We start from the raw sequence: 19,826 nt of genomic DNA, 5'->3' as shown, positions 1-19,826 counted from the left end.
TCCACATCACACTTCAATGCGGATCAAAGGCAGTCAGGCTGAAGCAGGGGACATGGGGAAACTTCGTTTACTAGTTCGTTCTTCTTGCCTTGTTTAGCCTGCTCCCTTTTACAACGCAGGACCACCTGGCCCAGAAGTAACACTGCACACAGTGTGCCCGGCCCTCCCATGATCAATCATTAATGAGAACAAGGCTTCACAGGCTTGCCTACTGGCCCGTCTTCTAGAGGAATCTCTCAACTGTGCTTCCTTCTTCTCAGATATCCCTAGGTTTGTGTCAAGTTGACAAAAATCAGCCAGGGTAACCAACCCCTTGTCAACTTGATACACAAACACATCACTTATTTTTTTCCTTTAACATTTCTCATTTTTTCCTTTTATTGAAAATAGATTTATTTCTCTTGTAATATAACCAGACTATGTTTCCCCCTCCTCTCTATTTCTCTAAGCTCCCCGTACCTCCCTTCCCACCCAGATCTATCTCTCTGTCTCTCATTAGAAAACAAACAGGCTTCTAAGGGGTTAAAATAAAACAGAATAAAAATTAACACATCAGAATAGGGCAAAACAAACAGAAGGAAAAGATCTGACCTGAAAGCTTCCTCCCTATGGTGGTTTGAATGCCTGGCCCATGGGAAGTGTCACTATTAGGAGATGTGGCCTTGTTGAAGGAGGCATGGCCTTGTTAGAGGAAGTACATCACTGTGTAGGCTGCTTTGAGGTCTCCTATGCTCAAGCACCAGTGTAGAAGAGAGTCTCCTCCTGGGGATGTAAAATTCTTGGCTCCTCCAGCACCGTGTCTGCCTGCATGCTGCCAAGCTTCCCACCATGGTGGCAATGGACTGAACCTCTGAAACTGTAATCCAGCCCAAATTCAATGTTTTCCTTTATGAGAGTTGCCTTGGTCATGGTATCTCTTCACAGCAATGGAAACCCTAAGACACTTCCCAGTAACTGGCTTTCATCATACCAGAAGGCACCATGCAAGCTCCCAAAGAAAGGAAGCAACCAACAATCCCACCCTGCTACAATGACCATGAAACCCTAAGAATGACGAGCATGACACAGTAACTCTAAGGGTGCCATAGTGGCACACATACCTTAGCAGTAACCAACAGCTCTCTCATTGGACTTAAGACCTGCTCAACAGGAGAAAAATTATGCTTGGTACTGGAAATCTAGACAATTACCCAAGGCTAGTGAAGTCATGGATCCTGGCAGGGAATCGATAACTGCTACTTTACTAAGCCAATATCATCCCTAACCACATTCAAAATATTTGTTCTTATGCCCACAAATAATGTTTGGCTGTGGGTCTCTGCATCTCTTCCATTGGCTGCTGGGTAGAGGCTCTCAGAGGACAGTGATGCTAGGTTGCTGTCTGCAAGCATAAGAGAGTATCTATCACTAATAGTGTCAGGGATTGGGTCTTACCCATGGGATGAGTCTCAATTTGGGGCAGTCATTAGTTGGCCATTCCCTCAGTCTCTGCTCCATCTTTGTCCCTGCACATCTTGTAGGCAGGACACATATTGGGTCAAAGGCTTTGTGAGTGGGTTGTGGTCCTTATTCCTCCACTGGGAGTCCTACAGGAAGTGGCCACTTCAGGATCCATATTACCATGGTGGGTTTTTTTTTTAACACTACAGCTCTATTATACAACTTGAAACTAGGGATGGTGAATAATAAAAGTACCTTGGGCAGTTCTGTTATTATTCAGGGCTGTTTTAACTATGTTCAGTTTTTATATTTCCATATGAAGTTGAAGGTTATTTTATTCAATTTCTCTGAAGAATTGTGTTGAAATTTTGGTGAGTATTGCATATTGGAGTTCAGAAATCATCCCACAAACCACAAGAACACCAGTCTCAATCAGATAGGGACAGTTTATTGAGCACACACCCAAAACCTGATTGATCAGGGTCGCAGCATAAACTCAGAAGCTAAGATTGGAATTCAAACATTTCTCAGGGCCAGCTTATAAAGGAAAGGACCGCAATGAGCTCATATCCCCTCCCTCTCTCTCTCTCTCTCTCTGTCTCTCTCTCTCTCTCTCTCTCTCTCTCTCTCTCTCTCTCTCTCTCTCTCTCTCTCTTCCCTCCCCATGCCCCGCCCCCCAGCTTGGCTCTGAGTGAAGGCTACAGTTGGAGAAGAAGAAAAGGAAGAGAAGGAGGACAATGATAAGGAGGAAGAAGAGGAGAAGGGGAGGAGGAAAAGGAGGAGGAAGAGGAAGAGAAGAACTATTTTTGTGTGTCTACAAGCAAGCTGCTTCTGTGTTATCAATATAAATTGGTTGGCAGGCATGAAACAAAAGGGTTGCAGCCAAGCTAGGGATGATTTTAAGCCAGGGAACAGACTTCAACGTTGCACAGAATCTATAGATTGCTTTTAATAAGAAGGCCGTTTTCACAATATTAATCCTACAGATTGATGATCATGGGAGATATTTCCACTTTTTGATGTTTTCTTTAATTTCTTTCTTTAGTGTCTTTAAATTTTTATTACATGTCTTTCGCTTGCTTGGTTAGAGTACCCCAAGATATTTTATTTTTGAGGCTATCCTGTTTCCCTGTGGTTTTTTTTCTAAATTTGTTTGCCATTTTTATATCGGAAGGCTACCAGTGTTTGTGTTTGTGTGTGTGTGTGTGTGTGTGTGTTAATTTTGTATCCTGCTACTTTTCTAAAAATGCTTATCAAATGTGTAACTTAATTGGTGGAATCTTAAGGATGATTTGTGTATTACCCACAAGTAGATACTTTGACTCCTTCATTTCCTATTTGTATCCCCTTGATCTCCTTCAGTTCTCTAATTTCTCTAGTTAAGACTTCAAATACTATCATGAACGATATGTAGAGACTGGGATCCTTGTCTTGTTCCCAATTTTAGCAGAAATTACTTGAGTTTCTTTCTGCTTATGTTGATGTTAGTTATGGGCTTACTATAAATCCTCTTTATTATGTTGAAGTATTTCCTTTGTATCCATAGTCTCTCCAAGGACTTTGATGATGAAATGGTGTTGGATTTTGTCAAAGGCTTTTTCTACATCTAATGAGATGACCCTGTAGTTTTTGTCTTTCAGACTGTACATGTAGTGAGTTACATTTCTTTATTTACCCCAAACCATGCCTGCATCTCTGAGATGATACTAGCTTGATCATGTTGGATAGTCTTTTTGATGTGTTCTTAAAATTTGGTTTGCAAGTATTTTACTGATAATCTTTGCATCTATGATCATACAGGGTATTGGCCTAAGATGTGTTGTTGTTGTTGTTGTTGTTGTTGTTGTTGTTGTTGTTGTTGTTGTGTTTTGTCACCAGTGTAATATTGGCTTCATAAAAATAATTAGGAACTGTTTCTTCAGCTTTCATTTTCTGCACTGCTTTGAGGAGTATTGGTATTAGGTCTTCTATGAAGGTCTGGTAGAATTGTGCACTGAACCCTCTGTCCTCCGGCACTTTTTTGGTTGTGAAGTTTTTGATTATCTATCCCACTGGGTGTATGGTTTTGTCTAGATTGTTTATTTCATCCTTGTTTACCTTTAGTAGGTCATATGTAATAAGAAATTCATCCATTTCTCTAAGGGTTTCCAGTTTGGTGGAATAGAGATTCTTAATAACTCTCTGAGTTGCCTCGGTATCTGCTGAATGGTCTCCCTTTACATCTCTGATTTTATTACTTTGTATCTTCTCTCCCCATCTTGTAATTAATTTAGCTAAGGGTTTACCTTTTTTTCCCTCAAGAAAACAACAGCCCTTAATTTCATTGATTCTTGTATTTTGTTTCTGTTACTTTTATTTCAGCCCTGAATTTAATCATTTCTTCCCATACACTTTGATGTATCAATTTCTTTTTGTTTTCATTTTTCTTCTTTTTTAAAAAATTTATTTATTTATTATATATAAGTACACTGCAGCTGTCTTTAGACACACCAGAAGAGGGCATCAGATCTCATTACCATGTGGTTGCTGGGAACTGAACTCAGGATCTCTGGAAGAGCAGTTAGTGCTCGTAACCACTTAGCCATCTCTCCAGCTTCTTGTTTTTCTAGAGTTTTCAGATGTGACATTGTGTTATTAACATAGACTTTCTCTTGTGTTTTTTTGTGTTTATTTAGGTATTTAGTGCTATGTACTTGTCTTTTAAAATAGCCTTCATTATGGACCATATGGATATGTTGTGTTGAAAGACCCCGGGAGTGGGGAGACCCTCACTCAAGTCTCGGGATGACGCGACCCCCCAAGAACTCACACAAGACCGTCCTTGTTGTAATCACATGAGGTTTATCGATAGCAACCAGTGCACTGGGGTCGAGACTCGTATCCCACGCAGGGGCAGTGGAGTTGGACCCCGAGAGGCTGGGAGAAGAGGTATTTAAAGGAAGAAACCACAACCCGAGGGGGCAGGGATGGCGTCATTGGAAAGTGTGTAGAATAACAGTGAAAAATCACAAGGAAAAACTTTCTGTCCCCCAAGATTGTTTCCTAGGAGAAGCTGTCTCCTGCTTCTCAAGATTGTTTAACTCCATGGTCCGCTAGTTCCTAGGAGAAGTTGCTTCCTGCTTCTCAAGATTGTTCTCTAAGATTTATGGTCAGCTAGTTTCTGGGAGAAAGCTGTTGAGCTGGCCAATGTAATTACCTATTCTATAGCCCTAGGAGAGGCTTCTTGGAACATACAATTCTGGGGCCTAACCTGTTTTTTTTTTCTTCTGCTCTAAACTTTGTGTCTAGGGGGGCAACTTTAAAACTTTTACCTTTCAGTGTTTTTATTTGTATTCAATTCTAAAAGGTCTTTAATTTTTTCTTTATTTATTTCTGTCTTATGGTGGTTTGAATGAAATGTTGCCTGTAGGCTCCTATATTTGAATATTTAGTTCCCAGGTGGTTGACAATTCAGAAAAGATTATGAGATGTGCCACTGGGAATGGGTTTTAAGGTTTCCAAAGCCCATTTTATTCCCTGTTACCTTCCTCTCTGCCTCTCCGTCTCATGCTTGTAGATTCAGATATAAACTCTCAGCTACTTCTCCAACATCATGCCTGCCTACCTGCCTGCTGCCATGACAGACATAGACTCTAGTCCTCAGAAAATGTAAGGCACTGACAAACTATTTTTCTTTAAATAGTTTCCATGAGTGTGTATACTTCTGCCATATCTAATGTTGACATCCAACTTTATGGTGGTCAGATAAGATGCAGGACAAAAGGTTTTTAATTTTTCAGACTTGCTTTAAGTCCAAATATGTGGACAGTATTGGAGAAAGTTCCATTGTTTGCTAAGATGAAGTATATTCTTTGATGTTTGAGTAAAATGTTCTATAGACATCTGTTAAGCCCATTTAAATTATGATGTTATTTAACTCCAATGTTTCTCTGTTTAGTTTTTGTCTGGATAACTTGTCTATTGTCAAGTGTAGGGAATTCAGGTCACCCACTACCCCTGTATTAGGGTTAATATGATTTTAGCTGTAATAGTGTTTCTTTTATGAATTTGAGTGCCCTTGTGTTTGGTGCACAACTGTTTATAATTGTAACTTTAATGAGATTGTAGTATTTCCCCCTATCTCTTCTAATGATTTTTGAAGTCTATTTTGTCAGACATTAAAATAGCTACCCTTGCTTGCTTCTTGATTCTATTTTATTGTAATACTTTTTTTTTTATCCTTTTTCCCTAAGGTAATATCTGTTCTTGATGGTGAGGTGTGTTTCTTGGATGTGGAATAAAGATGGATCCTGTTTTCCAATTCCATTTGGTAATCTATGTCTTTTTATGGGGAAATTTAGATTATTAGTATTGAGAGTTATTAGTGTTTATTACTTCTACTATTTTGTTGCTGCAGTGTGCCCCTACCCCATGACTAGCTGTTTTGGAATTATTTATTCCTTGTATCTTCTTAGGTTAATGTTTTCCTTCTAGCAAGTTATGTAGAAATGGATCAATGAGCAGAAATTGCATAAATTTGTGTTTGTAATGAAAAGTTTTTCTTTCTTTGTCAATTGTAATAGATAGTTTTGCTGGGTATAATAGGTGAGGCTGACATCTGTGACATCTCACAGATGAATTCTATCCAGGCTCCTCTGACTTTTAGAATACCCATTGAAAAGTCAGCTGTTATCTTAGTTAAGGTTTTAGTGCTGTGAACAGACACCATGACCAAGGCAACTCTTATAAGGACAACATTTAACTGGGACTGACTTACAGGTTCAGAGGTTCAGTCCATTATCATCAAGCCAGGAACATGACAACACCCAGGCAGGCACAGTGCAGGAGATGCTGAGAGTTCTACATCTTCATCTGAAGGCTACTAGCAGAATACTGACTTCCAGGCAGCTAGTATGAGGGTCATAAAGCCCACATCCTAGTGTCATGTCTACTCCAAAAAGGCCACACCTACTCAAACAGGGCTAGTACTCCCTGGGCCCAGCATATACAAACCATCACAGCTGTTATTCTAATGGGCCTGCTTTATGTCTTTTGATTTTTTTTTCCTTACAGCTTTTAATATCCTTTTTATTTGCATACTTAGTATTTTAATTATTATGTATCATGGGGAATTTTCTTTTGGTCCTATCTATTTGGTGTTCTGCATGCCTCTTACTCCTTGATAAGCATCTTTCTATTTGAAGGGACTCTGGCCATCTCAAGTGTGGTGAGCATAGCTCTGACAGGCCTTGCCATTCTCTCAGATTCCCTCTGCCTTCCTAAGAAAAGCAACAAACAAACAAACAAATTAAATTACATTCCTAAAGATAGCCACCAAGGTCTATTCCCTTATTTGGTCATTTCCTTCTCCTACGATTGACCACCAAGGGCCAGCTATCAAAGTATTGAAGTCCAGAATTTAAAAGTCCCCTGTGGCTCACATGTGCAATTAAAATTAAACACCTCATCCTAACACAGGGTTTCCCCCTGTACCTTTATAATCCACCATTTTCTTATGTACAACCTCTGTCTACTCTCTAGTCAGAAGCAATCCTTTGTCCTCCTGCACAAATAATCCCCTCCTCCCTCTCCCTTGCCCCCTTTCCCCTCTCTCTTTTGTTCCCTTCCCCCTCTCCCTCTTCCTGTATCTCCTGTCTTTGTCCCTTATTCCTGCCCTCTGTCCTCTGGAGCAAATAAATTTCCTTTGTGTTGAGAGCTTGGTCTGAGAACTTGGTCTTGGGGGTCCTGAGCCAATACTTTCCCTTATGCTTTTGACTGGGGAAACACTTCCTTCTTGATTTTTATTTTCTGTGCCTTTGACCTATGTTCTTCTCCTTCCTCAACACCTATCATTCATAGGTTTGATTTTTTTTTTCAGTGTCCCAGATTTCTGGATGTTTCCTGCCTAGATTTTTTTTTTTTAGATTTAATATTTCTTTGACCTAGCTATCTGTTTCTTCTGTTTCTTCTTCCTTGTCTTTAAGACCTGAAATTCTTTCTTGTATGTCTTTTCTTTCTTTTGTGGTATTTTGTTTGTGAGGCCTTTTTGTTTGAACTCCTGAGTTTTCCTTCCTAATTTTATTTCAGTTGAATTTTCTTTAGGGGTTCTATTTCCATGTTAAAATCTACTTTTGTCTCTTGATTTTTTTTCTTCATTATTTCATTGAAAAGATGGTGGTTTCTCTTTAAGATCCTCAAACATATTCATAATTACTATTTTGAAGCCCTTATCTTGTGTTTTGGCTGAATTGCTTTTCTTGAGGCAGTAAGGTTTCTGGCTTCAGGAGGTGGTTATTGTTTTAGTTGTTCATATTTGTGTATTTGCTGGCCTCTAGGCATCTGAAGTTACACTGGGTGAGGTGCTTGTTGGTGTACACATTGACTTCATCTTTGTTTGGTAGGTGTTCTGTTGTTGTCGACCGTTCTGGGTCCTATCTAAGTGTGGCAGCTATGGGATCCCTGGTTCCCAGCCTGTGGTTCTCACAGGTTACTCCATCAGGAAGCCCCTGCTTGATGTCTCATTGCAGAGCTGCTGTATAGCCAAGAGAGTCTCCGTACTCAGAAAAATCAAAGCACTAGCTAAATTCAAAAAGAAAATGGACTGGTCCCACACCTAGCCTGGGAGATCATGTTCTATCTTAGGGATGCTGCTGCCCCTCTAGAAAGCATCCTCATGATAATTTCCAACGTGTGAAGTGACATTTACTGTAGGAACTCTGAGACTTGATGATCAAAAGGAAATCTATTTCCTGGAGCCAGTATCACAAGGCTCATCTTCCAGAAGCAGGGGGTTGGGTGTGGGGGTCTCACATTGTACCTTTCTGCCGCTTGGGTTAAACCATGAAGGCTCCAAGAGCATCCAGGGAAAATTAGCTCCCGACCTCCTGTGGTGCAATTACTCCTCTGACACCTTTAAGCCCAAAGAATTAGCATGCCCTGCCAGGGAGTCTGCTGACTGCTCATTAGCAATTGCACTCGCAACTTTAGAGGAATTAATTTTCCATTTTGACCTGTGAGTTCCAATCAATGTTAGCATTAATCAAATGCTGGGTGAATTACAGACACACTTTCGTTTATGCCACCTGCCTGCGGCAGGGGTGAGAGGTGGCCCAAGTGTGATAGCCAAAAGGCAGATTCCCTTTGCCTCTGGTCTTAGCTGGAGGAGCACCACACAGTAGGAGGAAACTTTGTTAATGGAGCGGGATGGGGAACCAAGAGACATAAAAGTCAGCAACCAGAGAAACCCCACACACATTCCTCTGATTTCATCACAACAAAGCTTTACAAGACACAGAGCCACCGAAGCAGCGGGTGTACAGCAGGACTCTGGGAAGGATCAAGGTAGAGTCCAAGAGATTAATCCTTTCTTCTGTCCTGTTTCACCTCCCTGTAAACGGAGGGGGAGGTGGAGCGGAAACAGAGCCCCTTTGGCGACAGAAGCTGCCTCCGGAAAATGCCTTGAAACAGAATCAACAAGATTGATGTGCCGGCAGGCAGGTAACAGCTTTGAAAGAGAAAGAAATATCAGAAGATCTACGCCGTTTTTTTTTTTTTTTAACTAAATGGGGAAGGTGGGGAGCAGTCAAAGAGGATCTGTGGTAATTACTCAGAGAGGAAGTCCCCAATGAACCTGAAAACAAAGCTCCGAAGCAAACGAAAGAAGTGAAATTCAAAGTTCTGTTTATGTAACCTTAGGGGTTGTACACAGAGGACTCACACAGCCTGAACCCAGCAAGGAAGGAAGAGGGGCTGGTTGAACATGAAGAGGGGTTTGGCAGAGGGTCAAAGAGAGTGAACGGATGTGGGGGGGGGGGAGAACCGGAGTGGGCAAAGCTTTTATGTTAAAAGAAATTTAACAAAACTCAAAGCCTGATTGCTGAAGAGAGGTGGAGTGGGTGGAGAGCTGGGGGCAGAGGGTTGGCAAGGTAATACTGCCTTAGCCTATCATGCGTCCCAGACAGAGTTTGTACTGCCAATCTGGGCCCCCGAGGTCTGCAGTCCAGGCATGAAGCCAGCGTTACTGTGCCCAGGCCTATTGCCACCACCTGATGCCACTAGGCCAAGATAGAGGTGAGTCTACTACAGAAAACACCCAAGCCAGACTGTGTATCCCTTCCACGTGTTCTCAGTGCCACACTGCCAAAACTGCCAGCGAGCCTTCCTGGAGTGCTCCATGTGACTGAGGAAGGAGCCCTAGTCTGCTCTGGTCTCCCCCAGAGTCATTAGTTGAAACTCAATCCCTAGGATGGTGGCTACAGGGTCTTTAGCAAAAGTAACAAGAGCACAAAAGAGCCCATCTCCCGTCTTTTACTTTGCCTGGCATTTCTGTCTCCCGCCACCCGAAAACTGTGCCAGGAGCCACTACAAAAAGAAAGGCTTCCCTCTAGATGTGGAACAGTACTTTCTGAAGCATCGTGCCCAGGGACCATGATGCGCCAAAATAGGCATGAGATAAATGCTGGCTGAAGGCTGAGGCCACTCAGCTAGAGGGAAGGGGCATCACACACCTCCTGGAGCCAACATAGCCTCCCCTGTGTGATGACTGGACCATTGGAAATGAGACTGAAAGGCTTGCACTGATGAGGAAGGTGGTCTGGTGGGAGCATCTCTTAGTTGCCCCAGGTAGGAAAGGAGAAGCAACAGGGAAGACATTCTGGGTCAGGTGGTTATAGTGCAGCTACCATGGCATTACTTCCGGGGCCTGATGATGTCACGTGGACCCTCAGGCTGGGCCTGCATGAATTTTTATCTACTGCTTAAGAAAAGTTTTTACCTTGGCAGGGGTTGAGAGTCACCACTGGACTGCTTGCTCCACGGGGTTCCCACAGCCATGTTAGTCACCCTTCGGGAAAGCAGTAGCATATAATGAGGGTTTTCGGTGTTAGTTATATCTGGGCATCTTCCTGCTCTCTGTGAAACTGCCCCATCGAGTTGATAGAGGGCACTTTGAGGAGCGGAAAGGCTGCTGGCTGTTCATGTAAGGTCCCCAGGATCTGTGGTTCTGGGGTGGAGAGAGAATATGAGAGAATAAGAACAAAGGAGTTGGCACTGGAGAGATGGCTCAGTGGTAAAGAGCATTGGCTGCTCTTCCAGAGGTTCTGAGTTCAATTCCCAGCAACTGCATGGTTGCTTATAACCCTCTGTAATAGAATCTGATACCCTCTGATAGTATGTCTGAAGAGACAGAGAGTGAACTCACATGCATAAAATAAATAAGTCTTTTTTAAAAAAGAAAAAGAAGAACAAAGGAATCCAAGGCTACTGTGAACAGAAATACAGTCATCTGCCTTAAGCCACTCTGCCTGGAAGGAGGGAAGGCCTAAACAAGTCATTGTAATCCAAATCAAGGTAATCAAGTCAGTACTTATTTTCTGGTAGCCACTAACCCCAAGAGCTGCTCGTAGATATCGTGTAGCTGGGAGGTAGGAGTGATGGCTAATGGAGTCTTTTAATGGCTATCTAAGCGCTGATGTCGTTCAGAGCATCATCTGTACTCCATCTTAGTCTGTCCTGAGATGTCATGCCAGAACTCCTAAACTTGATTTATAAAGAACAGCAATCCATTCCTTACAGTTCTGGAAGCCCGAGAGGAAGGCACTGGCATCTAGTGGTGACCTTTGACTGTGACTCCTATGGCAAAAAGGCAGGAGACTAGTTGAGAGAGCAAGAAGAGCTGACACTTTTCAAACTAACCCATGCTTGCAAGATGGACACTGAGGACAGATCCCACTCTGACCACCTCTTAACAGGAAAGTCACCCCTCCATGGAAAAGGCATGTCAATACTCAACACCACAGAGGGGTACGCATCCAGGGCATAAACTTGGGGTGGGGCCGTACACTGAAATCAGAACGCACCCCCAACCTCAATGACAGATGCTTAAGGGGTTTTAAAGTGAGGATAATTGAACTCAAAAAATGTATGAGGTGGGGCTGGAGAGATTGCTCAGAGGTTATAAATGGCTCTTGGAGAGAACCCATTCCCAATACCCACATTCAACCACCATAACTCCAGTGCCAGGGAATCTAATACCCTCTTCTGGACTCTATGAACACAAAAGCAAAACACCTACCACACATTTTTAAAAAATCAGCAAAAAACCAAAAATAGTGGAAAATGCATAGACTATAGAAAGATATGAGAAGAACTGGCTACATGTTGGGTTCATGGTGTCATCCTGGGTGGAGCAGCAAGTGACTCTGCAGGAGGGAGATGGTCAGACCCTGGTGGGGAAAGCCAGAGGCAGGTGGACAGGGGCTAGCATTTCAGTACAGCGATGAGCGCCTCGCTACCTTCCACGGCCCTGCTCTGGCCTTGTGCTTCCTATTAGCAAGACAGCCCAGGTGTTAAACCGGGGCCTGTCCATCAAAACCCAAACACTGTTGGGAAAGCCTTCAGCGTTTCCTCTCCTTGGTGGACAGGACTTGATGGGGGCAGAGTCCAGTTATCCACCTGCAAATGAAAGCTCTGGAAAAGACAGGAGATGTGGAGCCAAGGAGTATGCGTGTGTGCTCCCGTGGACATGAGTGTGCACAGATGGGATAGCCACTCCTACTGCCTCCCTAGGAGTCCAGCCCTCAGGACAGGGCTTACTTCTTAGTTCCCACAGCAATATCAACACTAGCAGATTCCACTCCTCTACCCATCCACATCAGTGCCCAGTATCCTAGGAAGTCTGTTGCCACCAACAGTAATGCGACCCAACCCCTGGGTCTCATAATCAGGAGGATGTAGTGGACTAGAAGCTCCTATTTCTTGATCTGCCATCCCATAGGCTTCTTTAACATGTGGTTCCATTGAGGAAGAAAATTACTTTTGTCTTCAAAATCCTTTCTTTCCTTGTGGCTTTATCAGTTTCTGCCTCAAGGCCCCTGGAGGAGGACAGTGTCCCTGAGTCAGGACTGCCTACCACACTTCAGCATGAGGAAACTTCATCTGTAGGCAGGCAGGATATCTAAGACACTTTTGATACACAACATTTTACAGTGATAATCACTCTACAGTGATGGGACAGAACATTAAGAAGCCATGTAAGCTCAAACACACATGGGAAACCTACTGGAAAGTGTTCTCTAGTGTGGGAAGTACGCACAGTAGCATAGACGCGGTAGCAGAAGGGGGGGGTGATATCAGAGAGAGGTAGAGCTACAGGCCATCCTGTCATGCTGAGAACTGTTCTAACATAGTTGGCAACCCCAACTGGACAACTGTTGAAATACGGTCCTGACCTGAAGCTGACTGTCCACAGCTGAATTCGACCATCCCTCCCCAACCCCAGCCCCTACCCAGAGATGCCAAGCTGGAGGGTGTAGGGAACAATCTTGAGGAGACTTTAAAAAATGTATCTGAGCCTTTGACCTGGGGTCTCAACATGTTTTTTAAAGATTTGTTGACTTTATGCATATGCGTGCTTTCTTTGCATATATACCAGCATGTCAGAAGAGGTCATCAGATCCCATTACAGATGGTTGGGAGCCACCATGTGGTTGCTGGGATTTGAACTCAGGACCTCTGGAAGAGCAGGCAGTGCTCTTAACCTCTGCTCCATCTTTCTAGCCCTGAAAAGGATGGCTTTTTATTCTATAAAAACATAAACAAATTACGAATTCACGGTTAACTTCTTGAAATCAACAACACAATTTTAGAAGTAAAAACCAGACTTGCAAAATAGAAACCATTACCTTGAAGACCAGAGGGGAAGCAGAAAGTAGAAATGAAATGACATTATTAACCATTGTTTCCTGGGTTGGGGATTTAGCTCAGTGGTAGAGCGCTTGCCTAGCAAGCGCAAGGCCCTGGGTTCGGTCCCCAGCTCCAAAAAAAAGAAAAAACAAAAAAACAAAAAAACAAAAAAAAACAGTTGTTCCCAGTGACAACCATGGTGACAGTGTCAGCTCACAGCAGAACATTGCTTAACACCTCAATCCAGCAATTTAATTTTCTCTTTCTCCTTTGTACACACCAGCCTTTCACGACTAGCATGGATTGTTATGGGAAAGAGATACTTCTGTTCTCTAGGGTTCTCTTTATTCATTTGTATTTCTGGAACTGCCGCTTGGAACTCTTGTCCATGGGGACATCAGCTCCATAAGCTCCCGGGGTGCACTGTGTAAATCAGCAGTTATTGGGGCTATAAGGACAGTCCCTGAGTCACCAGCAGTTAGACTACGTTCGTGTGGCATCTGCTCAGCAACGTGTAGGAGCTTTCCGTTCATATACTAACAGTTATCTGGGCAGCACTTGCTTATAATCAACAGGTCCCTAGGTTCTAATCCCTGCACAGTTCCAAATAAACAAAAGAAAGAAAACACAAACATACAACAGTAGTATTTCAGGGTCTTTACAGAGAAAAAGGAAGCCTTCCATGATTCAGAAAATCCACCCTTTCTTTTTAAAGGCACTGGACTCTCCAGTGACTCCCAACAACCTGGCACTGATCCCGTGAGTTTACTGATGCCTGAGTATATCTCCTGGGAAAAGAATGGTAGACAGACTTGCTACCAGCACATACCACAGAGAGACACTCATGCATGCATGTGCTTAATGTTGGGCAAGAAAGCAGCTGCTGCCTCGGATGGCAACCCTAACCCCACCTGCCAGCCTCCCCCCCCCCGCACCCCGTTTTGGGGCAAAGTTCCTGCCCTCTGCCCCAGCCTTCCTCTGCACGCTGAGCCAAGCAGGACTGACCTGCCAGGCAGAGTGGCGATGGTACACAGAGCGCCTACCGTGAGAGCATGGGCACCCTGAGGCATAGAGCCTTACAGAGTCCATTGACTGCCAGACACAACAAATTGGCTTGGACTCACTCTGGGGCATATTTTCCAGAAAGCTTTTGAATTGTGTAAACTGCTAAGCAGGCCAAAGGGACTTTGTGTAAGCGCCTTTTGCCAGGACGGTTGCTGAAAGCTGCCTCGCTTTTGGCCCCAGGGTCCATTTCGACAGTCAGAGCACTGCTCCATCCTGGCTGAGGTTACAATCCTGTCACTACAGTCGCTCCTTTGTAGGAAGGAAAGGGCTATCAAAGCGACTTTGCTTGGCCTTCTATACACTTACTTGTCTGCTCCTGCCAGATCCTGTTTAATGGACCTTGTTGATGTCCAAGGTAACTCCAAGCTTGGGCCACATGACCCAAGCAACAGGAACATAACAGGCTGCATGATAGTCCAGTCACCCTCACCTCTGCTCTCTCTGCTGTCTAACACAGCCTGCCTCACCATGCAGGCGTCCTCCTCACTTTGCCTCGTCTCTTGTGAAGAACTGTTTGGTTCCAGGACCATCCTGTAGGTAAAGTCATCCTAATCACACAGGGACACAGGGCAGTGGATGGTGAGAGGAAGCCTGGTGAGGTTCAACTACAGCTAGAAACCCTGGAGACCTCCCAGCACCATAAGAGCTGTAATGCAGCCAGAGAAGAGAACTGCTCTCTGAAACTTTTGCACTCCCCTCGCTGTCTGGCCAGCCTTCTACCTCTCGGCCCAGCTCGGGTCAGCAGGCCATCTCAGAGCAACAGTAGCAATCACAGTGGAAGCATTGTCTGGGCAATTTCCCCTCCCTGCCCTCATCCTTTCCCCTTCGCTTGAACACCACCACCACCACCCCTACCCCACCCCACACCGGGTCAGATATCTCCACAGGGATAGCCTCCGGTGCACAGGTCTGCACAAGGACACTTCAAGGGCTGATAACCATTAAACAGATACATCAATTGTACTGGCTTCCTGGGGTTCAGAGCCTCTGCATAACTCCAATTCAAGGCAGAGTTTCAAGATAAGATAGTGGCCTAGAAGTCATGCCAAAATGAGTGACTGGCTGTGGTTAGGGATACAAAGGGAACAGAAATAATCTATCATTCAATCAGATGCCTCTCTGGTTCCTAGAATTCACGTGATTAGTGCTACACAAGCCTGCTAACATCAAATCCAGGAACTTCCTCTATCATCCTATGAAGACCCGTTACTGTGTCTGCAATCAACGCAATGGCCATTGCAGCTGTAGGATCCAGAAAGAAACCAGCGGTTGACTATAAAGCAGGCTAACATTATTCTCCTAAGAAATCTACAAAAGCCTCACTGATGGGGACTCTATGGAAGGAGTACCTAGCCACTGCAGCTGTCACCACCATTATTGCCCAAATGGAAACAGCAAAACTGAAAGCTAAGCATAAAATCTAAATAGCGCTTTGGGCACCTCTGCTGTTGGCTCTGAAGGACCATAACCACCCCAGCTGGGCAGTTTACCTCAGCTATGCCTAGCTCACAGAACAGGGCCAAGTATCTTCACGAAAGAAGCTCCACACAGGAGTGAACATGGATCCCACAAGAAACCAGAACTGATTTAAAAAAAAATCAAAATGGGATACAGCCTAGAGCTAAACCAGGAAGGCAAAACTGTTGATCTGTAAAGGGGAAGAGAAAAAACCATCCAGGCCAGCAACATCGTTGTCTGACGTCTCTACCCACCTCTCATTCCCACCTATAGCCCCTATGAACAGTGCAAGCTATAAGCCTGGTGGTAGAGGATCAGACCTTTGATCCTAGCACTCAGGAGGAAGAGTTGGATCTCTGAGTTCAAGGCCAGCATGGACTACAGAGTAAATTCTAGGACAGCCAGCACTATATACAGAAACTCTGTCTCAAAAAATCAAAACAAGGTCAAGATGAAGCTGAATATCTCCTTCCTGCCACTGGCTGTCATCCACTTAATGTGAGAGTGTCCACTCATTACTATGAGAAGTGCATGATCACAGGAGTAGCTGCTGCTGCTCTTGGCAAAGAGTGGAAGGGTTATATGGTCTGGATCAGCAGTGGGAATGACAAACAAAGTTTTCCCATGAAGCAAGCATTTGACCCATGGCAGAGTGCACCTACTGTTGAGTGAGGGGCATTCTTGTTATAGACCGAGGAGAAATGGACAGAGGAAGCACAAGTCTGTTCATGGATGCATTGTGGATGTCAATCTGTGTGTTCTAAGCTTGTAAAACAGAAGTAGAGAAAGATAATCTTGGACTGACGGATACTACTGGGCCTCATTTGATTGGGATCTTAAAGAGTTAGGAGAATCTGAAAGCTTTTTAACCTCTTCAAAGAAGATGATGTCCACCAATAAATTGTCAGAAAGCCCTTAAAAAAAGAAGGTAAGAAGCCAAGGACCAAAGCACCCAAGTTTCAGCGTCTTGTTATTCCATGTGTCCTATAACACAAATGCCAACGTATTGCTCTGAAGAAAAAAATGCACTAAGAAATACAGGAGGAGGCTACAGAATAAGCTAAGCTTTTGACCAAGGGAATGAAGGAAGTCAAAGAAAAGCACAAGGAACAGATGGCCAAGAGATGTAGGCTGTCCTCACTGAGAGTTTCTACTTCTGAGTCCAGTCAAAATTAATCTTTAAGAGTAACAAATAAATAACCATACCTTGAAAAAAATCAAAACAAAAAACAAAAAACAATAACATCAAAATAAAATGCAAGCTATCCTGTACAACTCACACATTTTTCATTCTCTCTCTCCCTCTTCCTCCCTCACTCCCTCATCTAGATAGATAGATAAATAGATAGATAGCAATATAGATAGATAAAGAGAGATATAAATAGATATAGATATGTGAGATATATATATCATATGTATATTAGCTGAATGGATTTAAAGAAACAGAACATGTGTGTCTGCTGTCCTCAACAAACTCACCTCAGCTTTACAGATGGGCACAGCCCACCCTATCTACTGGATTCAATAAAGAGTACAAACACTGAAAAGAGCACAAGCTAAAATGAAGATGGATTTGAAACACTCAGGAGAAGGCTAACAAGTAGAAGAGATCAAGCAGGAGACAGATAAGGACTCAAAGATAAAAGCTGAGAATTTAAACAAAATAAGCAAAGAAAATAGAAACAAAATTTTATGCACAGAATAGCTACATTTAGAAAATGCGGGGCATCCCCAAAGATAAAAACTTCAAATTAGGGCTGGAGAGATGGCTCAGAGGTTAAGAGCACTGTCTGCTCTTCCAGAGGTCCTGAGTTCAATTCCCAGCAACCACATGGTGGCTCGCAACCATCCGTAATGAGATCTGATGCCCTCTTCTGGCCTGCAGGAATACATGCAGTCAGAAAGCTGTATAATGTATACATAATAAATAAATGTTTAAAAAAAAACTTCAAATTACACAAATTACAGGCATAGAAGAGGGAGAATAATTTTAGGTTAATGACACAAATCAAATTTAAGCAATATTATAGAAAAATCTGCCCCCAACTAAGCAAAAACATACATATACAAATACGAGAATCTGCCAAGCAACCAGAGCTTCCAGGGACTAAGCCACTACCTAAAGACTATACATGGACTGACCCTGGACTCTGACCTCATAGGTAGCAATGAATATCCTAGTAAGAGCACCAGTGGAAGGGGAAGCCCTGGGTCCTGCTAAGACTGAACCCCCAGTGAACTAGACTGTCGGGGGGAGGGCGGCAATGGGGGGAGGGTGGGGAGGGGAACACCCATAAGGAAGGGGGGGGGAGGGAAGGGGATGTTTGCCAAATGTACATAAGAAACACTCGAAATTAATAAAAAAAAAAAAAAAAAAAAAAAAAAAAAAAAAAACAAAAAAGAAAAGATTTACATCCCCAAAAAAACAAAAAGAAAAAAAAAAAGAAAAACACACACACAAAAAAAAAAAAACAAAAACAAAAAACCAAATACGAGAATCACGGAAAACCCCAATTAAACAAGACCAAAAAAGAAACACCACAGCATATTATAAGCAAAACAGTAAGAAATGATATGGAAAGCTGTAAGAGAAAAACATAACTCATGTATACAGGAAAGCCAATAAGAATAATACTTAATTTCTCAATGGCAACTCTAAAAGTCAAGAAATCCTGGAGTAATATATGCCAAGTGCTAAAATACCACAACCACCAACTAGACTACTATACCCAACAAACTATTCACCATAGTTTAAAAAGAAAGATTTTTCTATGATCCAAATAATCTTTTTTTTTTAAGTAATATCAAACAGGGCTGGAGAGATGGCTCAGCGGTTAAGAGGTCCTCTTCCAGAGGTCCTGAGTTCAAATCTCAGCAACCACATGGTGGCTCACAACCATCTGTAATGAGATCTGATGCCCTCTTCTGGTGTGTCTGAAGACAGCAACATAAATCAAATATATATATATATCAAACAACAACAAAAATCATTAAACAGAATACTAGAAGCAGTATTTTGAACTGAAGAGAGGAATATGAATAAATAAGAAACTCTAGAAAGAAAATAAATTAATGTATAATTTAAACCAGAATACCATGAGAAGTTCTTCGGCACATTTCTCTCTTCAAAGTCAAGTCATGACAAGCAAGACCAGCAAAGCATTGCACTGTGTAGCAATGCAAGCTACACTTTCACTGTCTGTGGGATTCTATATTCTTTCCAAACATCACAAATCCTCTCAAGCATCAGCTCCAGCAACACATCACATACCCTCTCACAAGACAGCTTCCACAGAACCATCACATGGCACAACTGAAACCAGAAATTTCCTCAATAACTATGTTCAAACAACAGGAAGAAGAAGGAGGAGGAAGGAGGAGGAGGAGGAGGAGGAGGAGGAGGAGGAGGAGGAGGAGGAGGAGGAGGAGGAGGAGGAGGAGGAGGAAGAAGAGGAGAAGAAGGAGGAGGAGGAGGAGAAGGAGAAGAAGAAGGAGGAGGAGGAGGAGCTGAATTAGATAAGGACATCAATCCAAGCTATGACTGTTGAATTCAGTTAAGAGATAGAATTGCTGAAGAAAAGCCAAAGTGAAATGATTCTGGAAATTGAAAACCTAATAAGCCAAATAGTAACTTCAATGGAAAATCTCCCCAACACCATGGATTGTTTGGAAAGCAAAGTCAGGACTCCAAGACAAGGTAAAGGAATTGAACTGCTCTGTAGGGCTCAATGAGAATTTTTTTTAAATATATGAAAAGAACATGGGGGAGCTTTGGGACACCATGAAGACCTAACATACAAATTATAGGCACAGGAGAAGAATACTACAATGAAGGTATGGAGAAAATTCTCAACACAGTCAAAGGAGGAAATGTCTCAAACCTAGAGAGTTGATCTGAGTTCAAGAGGCCTACTGAACTCCAAATAGCTGGGACCAGAAAAGAAACTCCCCATGATATATTATAGCTAAAACATTAAAACGTAGCATAAAGAAGGGGCATTGACTGTTGTTATAGAGAAAGGTCAAGTAACCTCTAAAAGCAGGTCTGTCAGAATAACACCTGAATTTTTTTGACAGAAACTTTAAAAATGAGAATGGCCTGGAAAAAATGCTTTCTAACTTCAAAAGACCACAGTGATTGACGAAGCACAATACCATTAAAACTGAAAAAGAAATAAAATTTTTCTGTGATAAAAACAAGT

At 42.8% G+C, this 19,826-nt stretch overlaps 1 protein-coding gene and 1 pseudogene across 3 annotated transcripts in view; one reads left to right on the top strand and one right to left on the bottom strand.

Moving 5' to 3' along the window:
* Positions 1 to 19,826, bottom strand: part of P4ha1 (prolyl 4-hydroxylase subunit alpha 1) — a 1,160,453-nt gene that overhangs the window by 349,036 nt on the left and 791,591 nt on the right. The gene's annotated exons all lie outside the window — the stretch shown is intronic.
* Positions 16,076 to 16,800, top strand: LOC116887562 (annotated as a pseudogene).

This window comes from Rattus rattus, chromosome 18, assembly GCF_011064425.1.
Source record: "Rattus rattus isolate New Zealand chromosome 18, Rrattus_CSIRO_v1, whole genome shotgun sequence".
NCBI lineage: Eukaryota > Metazoa > Chordata > Mammalia > Rodentia > Muridae > Rattus > Rattus rattus.
Note: the sequence above shows the minus strand (reverse complement) of the source record. Positions and strands in the feature narration are given on the sequence as shown.